Raw genomic sequence first — 9,653 nt, forward strand, 5'->3', positions numbered from 1 at the left:
ACTGCGGGGGGGTCTGTCTGTCTGCTACTATTATCGATTCCTTTACTTTGCTTTTGCTAACTCTCTAAAGCATTGTATCGTCTAATGTGGCTCTGTATAAAGATTACTTAATCCAGAATACTACTACAAAGATTTCGAGGGACGGTAACGGATAAATCATTTTTTTAAGGAACATGTAATCCCCTGGGATATGAAAGTTGATGTTTTCGTCTAAACGTGTTACACAGATTATCTCGTCCAGGCGATGAAGAGAGGACATTTGATTATTTTATTCTTTCATTATTTCATCATTTTATTATTTAATTATTTCACTATTTTATTTTTTCATTATATCAAAAAGGAACTGCACAGTACAACATGTTTTTTGAGCTGTAAACTAAATTTCATTGGTTGAAAAGGGCTCAACACGCCATTTACTGTTTTAAATCATCCTGAACCTGGCAAGACAAATACTGCTCTACATGGTGTTTTTCTATTGTCATTATTTCATTATTTCATTATGTAACAGGTTCATTATGTCAGTATTTCGTTATGTCATTGTTTCATTTCATTGTTTCATTGTTTCACCATTTTATTATTTAATACTTTCATTATTTCATTACTTAATTATTTTATTATTTAATAGTTTCATTATTTCATTTTTTCGTGGTTTTATTATTTCATTGTTTCATATTTCATTATTGCATTGTTTCTGTGGGTGCGTGTTTCAAACAAGACCTGGAAGGGTCTTGCATGTTTGCTTTGTTGGAGCTACCTGGTGGCTGTTAATAGTACCGCAGCCTACAATAAAGACAGGAAGCTGTATTTGTTACAGTTTTTACAAAAAAGAACTATTCAAGAAAAACCTCTGAAGGGGAATCCTGGTTCTTGTGGAGTTATTTGAGTAGATGTTTAAGCTGACTGTGTAGTTATGCACAGGGACCTCTATTGACGCCAGTACAGTAGAAAGACATCAACACAACATGTTGTACACGTTGGAGAACATCCACGTGGAACATCACATATCCCAATGCAAACAGCCATCAATCCACGAGAGCCAGAATAGTTTCAACAGAGTCAAAGAGCAAATAGAAAACAAGAGCAAAGAAGGAAATGAAGATCTTCAATCACTACCTACCCGTTCAAGTAGGTCATCTACCAGTTCTAGGGTCATTGTGGCTATTGTTAGAGCACTGGCAAAAGCTGAAGCAGCCCAAGCCAGAGCTGTCTATGCTCAATGGGAGATAGAGACAGAGCAAGCCCACCTTCAAGCTATCCTCAAAGCCCTTCAGGTAGAAAAAAAAAGAGATGCAGCTAAGGCTGAAGCAGAAATGTTGGAAGAATATTTGAAGTGTTGATTGAATATGATTTAGGGTCTGTGGTTAAAAATCCTATTCCTCTCTCCCCTCAAAAACACCTTCAGTACACCAAGGATTATTCAAGGGATCAGGTCCATGTGAATTCAACACCCCAGCCTCTTGTTGAAGATATTGATGGAGCAAATCTATCAATTCACACACCCAACATCATAGGCCAAAGGGGATGGTTTTGGACCCATTCGCATCAAACTCTAAGACCATGTGATGGACCATACAAGAAGTCTTACACTCAACATCAATCTCCCACATGTCTACATGGGACCTTCAGGAGAAATCCCCATGAGTCAGAATACGACGGCACCCCTACCACTCATGACCTCACCAAGTAAACCAACCAACTCATGAAAACAGGCCAAGCCAGCTTTGATGATAAGCCAGAAAACTGTCATTCTGGAAGTCGTCCTTCCAGAACACCATCACTGGATTAAAGTTGTATGCAGGAAACTGCATAACCTTGAACAAATCACATGGGCCTCACAATGCCCCATTTGCCCAGAAATCGGACCTTGGATGGGTCGTTGATGGAGAGGTCTGTCTAAGAAGGGCTGACAAGCCATCTGTGGTGAGTGCTCTTAAGACTACCATTTTAAAGAACGGTCATCTCCGTAATTGGCTTGGCAAAAAAACTTTGGAGAAGGATAAAGGCAGCCAACATCAGACACCCACCAATGGGACTTATGATGGCTTGGGAGAGATATATGGCTTACCTGAAGCCCTTGAGTGAGCTTCCTTCACCAGACTTGAATTTCCCAAAGGTGGCCAACAAAGATCCACAAAAGCTCCTTGAACTTGGAGACCTGTTGTTGGAGCCTGAGGGAGCAAAGTTGGATGACTTCCTATCTGAACTATCATAGTTAGACACCTCCAGGGGGTTCATCCCATCGCAGGGAAGTTGCCATATAATCTCCAGGAAAAGTGGATGTCATTCAGGTCAATATTCAGTACAAGCGTGACTGCAGTGTCAGCTTTCCTCCTTTCTCTCTGATTGTTGAATTTGTGCACACAGAAGTAAAGGTACGTACAGACCCCAGCTTCAACTTCCTCGCTTCTCAAGCACCATCAAGCAGAAGTGAGAGACCAGACAGATACAACAGAACATCCATATCTTTCCATAAGACAACTGTGTTTCCACCCAGGGAATATGGAAGTGAGAAAAAAAAACTGGATCACAGCAAGCTCTATCCTATCCATTCGCAGAAGAAGTGCAGAGGTTTCAGGGAGAAGAACCTCCAAGAATTATAGAAATTCCTCAGAGATAACTCCATATGCTTCAGATGCTGCTTATCCACAAACCAAAAGGGTGCAAGGTTGAAGTACAATGCAGAGAATGCCAGAGTGACTGTCACCTATCAGCCCTCCACCCATTCCCTGCACCGTGGAAACTCATGTCTTCCCACTTCTGTGCATGGCGGGGAGGTAGATAAGACTACCAATCAGGATGTTACCTCTATGTGTACTGATATGTCTATATATGTCTAATCAGTGTCTACCCAGAAGGGTACAGTGAAAAATGTAAGAAAGTCTATGCATTACTCAACGAGCAGAGCAACAGATCTCTGGCGAGATCAAAGTTCTTCAACATCTTCAGCATCCAAGGCAGTGAGTTTCCATACATGCTGAAGACAGGTACAGGGGTGAAAGAGACAGCCAGACAAAGGGCCTGTGGTAACGTCATAGAGTCCAATAACCAGAAGATCAATCTTCCCCTACCTACACTCCATAATTGTAACCAGATCCCCAAGAACCGCAGACTGTGGCATGAACTTCTTGGGTGCGTACCAGGAGCTGGAAATGGATGGCTCTCGCTCTGACCCAAATCGCAAAGAGGAGTATCTGCAAGTGCAGAAATGCACCTGGGTATTTAATCCACCCCATTCAAACCATATGGGTGGCATATGGGGGCAAATGAATGGCGTTTCCCATTGCATACTGGACTGCATGCTTTTTGAAGGGAAGTCACGGCTAACTCATGAAGTCTTGACTGCCCTCATGGCTGAGGCCAGTGCCATTATGAATGCAAAGCCTCTTATTCCCGTGTCCTCAGACCTGGAATCACCTGCCAGGATGGTTTGGTGAGGAAAGTGGATTTGAGAGTGATCAAGTCAGGTAAGCCAAGGGCATACTCCAGACCTGTCACAGAAGTGGTCTTTCGTCTGTCTCCAGAGGACTCTTGAGATTAGTAGTATATGACTGGGATCTCCTTTGAAAGACCCCAGATGGGAAGGGTTCTGGATGCTGGGTGTGTCTTCCATATTTGCTTTGTGGGAGCCACCTCATTACTATTAACCTGGCAGTTAATAGTAGTGCAGCCTAAAATTAAAGCAGGAAGTAGTTGATGGTGTCACCACAATCCTTTTCCATCGTTACAAGACATCTTAGACGCATTGTCTGGCGCCACAACCAGGTGATCAATGCAGTTGCAGAAGTGCTCACCATGGCAATGCAATCCAACAAACACCATCCTAGGAGGAAGTTCATCACTTTTCTTAAACCCTAGAGAAGCCCTACCAATGACCGACTAAAAGACCATGCCTGCTGTCCACAGCCCCAGACTGGCAGCTGAGAGTGGACATTGAAAGACAACTCAAATTCCCCTCTCATATCACACAAACAACACTCCACCCAGACCTGGTCATCGTCTCTGATTCCACCAAGCAGGTGTTCTTGTGGGAGCTGACAGTGCCCAGGGAAAAGCACATAGAGGAGGCCCATGAGAGGAAGCTTGCCAGGTACGAGGAGCTTTTGGAGCTGTGCAGAAACCAAGGCTGGTGGTCTGGCTGCGACCCAATTGAAATGGGCTGCTGGGGTTTTGCAGGATGCTCACTTTGTAAAATTCTGACTGGGCTCGGAATTACCGGAGCTGCAAAGAGGGGGGTCATATGTTCCATCATTGAAGCAGCAGAAAAAGCCACTAGGTGGCTTTGGATAAAGAGGGCAGACCTTTAGCTTGTTGCTGCTGGGATGCAAGCATGGACTTGATCAACCCTGGCTGGGTCAACCAGGCGCGGGGGTCTGATGTTGAAAGACCCGAAACCCCCTATAATCCCAGGAACATCACTTAGGAAGCATCCCATTGCATCTGAGAGATGTACCGTGTTACCTGAATTTCTGGGTCAACCAGTGATGTCTGGGAAGAGGCCAGATGACAACTAGGAATAGTTTGGTGACTAGCGGAGAGTCACTTGACAGCACGGAAAGACGGCGACCGGTTCAAGTTGGGCTAGCAACCGGCTTGTATCTTCTGTGGGGAATAAGCCGAGCCAAGCTTCAAGTGAACATTCTGAAGCATACCCCCAGTAAATCTGGGGGGGGGGGGGTTCCCAACAGGACGGACCCAAGGTTTTTTGACCCATGCAAATGGAAAGACAACGATGATTGCAAGACGGAAAGACAACGATGATCATAAGATGCATCTGTGGCAAAGAGTGTAAAAATCTGCGGGGCCTTAAAATCCATCAGGCCAGGATGAAATATTTGGAAAAGGGGATACAGGCACAACTTACGGGAACGCTTCCTGGTGAGATGCAGGAGGAGCACGGCCAGGACTCACCCCACAGGGCCCAGTCCCTCCAAGTGCCGGTACCCCTGACTCCATCCAAAGTAATTTGGAAACGGATCAAATGGCCTCGGGCAAACAACAACAGCAAGTAGCAGCAGCTCGAGGAATATGTGTGTCGAATCCTTCAAACTACCACTAGAGTTGACGTGGACGGTCTGCTGAATGCAATGACAGCCATTATTGTCAGCTACGTGTCTGAGAAATTTTGGAAATGGGGAACAACAAGAAACCCCACAGCTAGAACCACAGGGCCATGAAAATACAACAGCTGTGACAGAAGCTGAGAACTCTCAAAACGCAATACAAGGTAGCTGGTGAAGAGGAACGCCAGCCACTTGCTGCGAGACTGCGAGACATCTTGTGGAAAAAGCTCATGTCTCTCAGGAGGTCAGAGTGGCACAGGAAAGGGGGAAGGAAAGGGCCAGGAAGTGGACAGCTTTCATCGCTAACCACTTCAGCTTTACTAAGAAGCTGCTCGGACATTAGTAGAGTGGCCACCTCAAGTGCTCACTGGACAGGGTTGACACCTTTTCTTTTCAACACCCTGAGCAACCCAACAAGAGAGCATACGACAAAGCCCTGATAAGCCCAGCAACCCCAACAACTGAGTTAAACATGAAGGAACTTAGCTAGAAAGAGGTCGAGGCAGTCATCAAGGCTGCAAGATCAGCCTCTGCCCCAGGACCAAGTGAAGTATCGTACAGTGAGTAAAAACGCTGTCTGAGACTCCTTCAGCAGCTATGGAAGATCCTGAGAGTGATCTGGCGGAGAGGAAGGGTCGCCAACCAGTGGAATTGTGCCGAGGGTGTTTGGATCCCCAAGGAGGAGAACTCCAAAGTCACCGTGCAGTTTGGAACCATCTCTCTGCTCAGCACAGAAGGCAAGATAATTTTCAGTATCTTATTCCGACGACTGAGAGAGTTTCTATATATGGTACACTTTCAGGTCTATAACAAAAGAGTGGCGCAGGCTTGGGAAGGGAATTGTAACTGGATGCACCATTGCAGTCACCCTTTTCTCCTTCGCCGTGAATATGGTGGTCAAGTCAGCAGAGGTCGAGGGCCGAGGTCCTCCGGCAGCGAACGGCGTGTGACAGCCACTGATCAGAGCCTACATGGACGACTTGACTGTTACGACATCATCAGTCCCTGACAGCAGGTGGATCTTACAAGGACTTGAGAAGCTCATCTTATAGGCAAGAATGAGCTTCAAACCATCAAAAAGTCAAGGTCCCTTGTGCTGAAGAAAGGAAAAGTGGTGGACAAATTCCGCTTCACAATTTCCAGAACTGCCATCCCAACACTGACAGAACAGCCAGTCAAGAGCCTGGGCACACTCTTTGGCGGCAGCCTGAGGACACAGCTGCAATCTACAAAACCTGCAGAGACCTTGAAGCCTGGCTTACCAAGGTTGACAAACCAGGGTTGCCTGGTCGTTTCAAGGCCTGGATTCACCAGCAAACCTTGCTGCCCATGGTTTTGTGGCCCCTGCTTCTTTATGAGGTTCCAGTATCAACTGTGGAAGCCCTGGAGAAGAAAAACAGCAGCTACCTGCGAAGATGGCTTGGCCTGCCAAGAAGCTTAAGCAGCGTTGCTCCGTAGGGGTCAACCAACACCTTACAGCTCCCCTTCATTGGCTTCACAGAAGAGGTGAGGCCAATGAAGGTGAAACGAACAAGAGAAGCCATGCAATTCAAACACTCCAGGGAACCCACAGTAGCAGAAGCTGGCACTGAGGTACGCACTGGCACGACATGCAGGTGGCAGAAGCAAGACTGAGGCAGAAGGCTCTTGTCCGAACAGTCATGAAAGGGTGAGCAGGCCTGGGCTACTTTCAAAGCTGCCAGGCTAGTAAAGCCAAGGGAAGGAGCGACAACATCTCCTCAAGGAAGAAGTGCGCGCAGGTGCAGAGAAGGTACAGGTCAGCAAGACGCAGGGACTCACTCAGCAAAGAGGCTGGACATGGTGGGAAAACAAACTGCAGCGGAGGATCACTTGGTCGGATTTCTGGAAGGCAGGCTTCTACCGCATCAGATTCCTGGTCCAAGCAGTTTACGATACCCTGCCAAGCCCAACAAACTTCCACACATGGGGCAAGGCTGGCACCACAACCGGGTGCTCAAGGCAGTTGCAAATGTGCTCACCACGGCATTGCAATCCAACAAAGGAGGCCCATGAGAGGAAGCTTGCCAAATACCAGGAGCTTGAGGAGCTGTGCAGAAGCCAAGGCTGGCGGGCCAGCTGCGACCCAATTCAAGTGGGCTGCCGGGGTTTTACAAGACACTGACTCTGTTAAGCTCTGACTGGGCTCGGAATCACTAGTGTTGCAAAGAGGGGGTGAAGATGTTTCTTTATTTCATTATTTAATTATTTCAGTGTTTCACTGTTTCACTATTTCATTGTTTCATGATTACATGATTTCATTATTTAATGGGTTCATTATTCAGTTGTTTCATTATTTCATTTTATTATTATTTCATGATTTCCTTGTTCCATTATTTTATTATTTCACTGTTTTGTTGTTTCATGTCAACAACATTCATAAAAAGCCCTCTGTTGTCTGTCAGTGTTTGTATGTGTTTAGTACCAAAGTGCGACGCATCTCTAACCGAGTTTATTTGTGGAGCAGAAAACAGGATACATAACATCTTTTTATAAATCGGACATTTCTTTTGAAATAAAAGAGCTTTGAAGTAAAGTATTAAGAATTAGTCATTTCAAAATGATTTTGAGATGCTGGAAAAATATTTCTGAAATATTATTATTCATTATATATATTATACAAATAGTATAGGTCTAAATTGTTGAGAAAGCAGCCACTAATGTCAGGATATCGTTTATCTTTTACTATTGTCATATTCTCAATATGAATTAAGCTTATGTTCCTTGGAGCATAAGCTTATTCACAGATATGTTGCTGTTGATCAAGGCTCTTATGTCATAAATTCACCTTCATGGAAACTAATTTTCTCTACAATGCCACTGTCTGCAGAATATCCTTCATGGGAATATGCTCAAATTCGTGGGTCCAGATAAAAAATGAATAGACTATTTACTGACCTGGACACACTAATCTCTCTGAATATGTTACCAGTCTTTTGTATTAATTGAGAAAACTGGAAATTACTACTTCTACTATAAATTGAAAATTCTTTCTATGTCTCTTGACTATGATGCTTCCAATTAGCTTTTCATAACTAATTTTAATAAAGGAACATGTCACCCAGTGCAACAGTGTGGCTCATCGACGTGTTTTTAATAGTTTTTGGACAACAATGGAGCTCTGTGGCACAGAGGAATTAGAGGATATCAGGCCCTGATACACACACAATGCGTGTTGGTACAGTCACTGTTGGTTTGGCTCTACACATGTCACCGGACTGATCCTTTAAAGAATGAACTTGTGAAGGTCCTGGGTATCATTTGTCTGGTACGTAATTTGTTGTGTTTCATATTGTACCTGTGTCGGTGTATGTATGTTTGTTGTTATTTGTCACTGTGTAACGGAGAGGGTGATTTCAGTCACAGAGGAGGGCAGGGGTAGGTCTATAGTTACAGACATTACCATCATTTTTGTAACAAACCATCATTTTCACCTTGCCATAAACATTGCCACTATGTTTCCAGCCCATTTCCGTCACCACCACCATGTGACAGTTTCTGCTTTTCCACTGAAGGATGTGTATTTCTGATTTTCTAAGATGTCATTTATTCGTTCATTTATTCGTTCCTGCAGTAGTTAATTACTTCATTCATTAGTGGGTGTCAAACCAACTGTCAAGCATGTACAGTACACACAGGTAGGTGTGCATGCATGCAGACACATACTGCACGGTGAATCATAGATGCTTCAGTGCTAAAGGACCTTAACAAACTGAGATGCAGCCAATTGAGAGCAGTAATTGGAGAAGCTTTCTGACACCTACATTAATGATGTAGATGGTCGCCTCTTGACCTTGTTGGAATGAAATGTAGACATTACTTTAGACACACCACCTATCAGTATGCAACACGTTGGTTTTGGTCTTTATTCCCATGACCCTTTGCCCCCTCCCGCCCCCACCGCCCACACTCCCAATCAAACTGAGATATAACTATTACAAAAGTAATTGGATGAGCCATTTGACAGCTATATTAATGTTGAAGCTGATCACCTGATGACCATACACCTATTAGATATAGATATCTCTCTTTAGGCATGGATCTGACATGAGGTAACACATTGATTAAGGAGCGTTTACCCATGTGGTGTTTTCTTTCACAGGTATGAGAGTTGTATCTTCATAAGTGGATTTGACTTGACTTTTCCAATCTAATCACCTTATTTCTGCTCGCCTTATGAATGAGCTGTTGTGTTTTTTAGAAGAAAAAAAATCAGTGTGTATATCATAAGAACACACAGTGCACATATAAGAATAATGGCAGCATGCTCAAGTGTTGAATGGTGTAGTCACATTTGATGATTCTAAATGAAAGTTGATGTACATGAAGGAATGTATCAAGTTGATAAAAGACAATAAATATTAAGAGTCTAAATCAAATTCGGTGTTTTACTTGTTACACTGTGATGAAAAGTATGAAGGAGGGTAAACTGAATTTATAACTGTCTCCAGAAATTATTCCCAATCTGTACAAAAGGTAGAAAACATTATTAGATGTCAATTGATTAGAAAAAAGAACTGGTTATCAGCACCCCAACATGTACTGCAATTCCCTGATCCCAGTTTAATTAAGTTG

General features: G+C 43.9%; 1 pseudogene; it reads left to right on the top strand.

Annotated features, from left to right (window-relative positions):
* Positions 1 to 5,084: 5,084 nt before the first annotated feature.
* LOC120798897 lies at positions 5,085 to 7,239 on the top strand (annotated as a pseudogene).
* Positions 7,240 to 9,653: the final 2,414 nt, after the last annotated feature.

This window comes from Xiphias gladius, chromosome 14 (assembly GCF_016859285.1).
Source record: "Xiphias gladius isolate SHS-SW01 ecotype Sanya breed wild chromosome 14, ASM1685928v1, whole genome shotgun sequence".
Classification (NCBI taxonomy): domain Eukaryota; kingdom Metazoa; phylum Chordata; class Actinopteri; order Istiophoriformes; family Xiphiidae; genus Xiphias; species Xiphias gladius.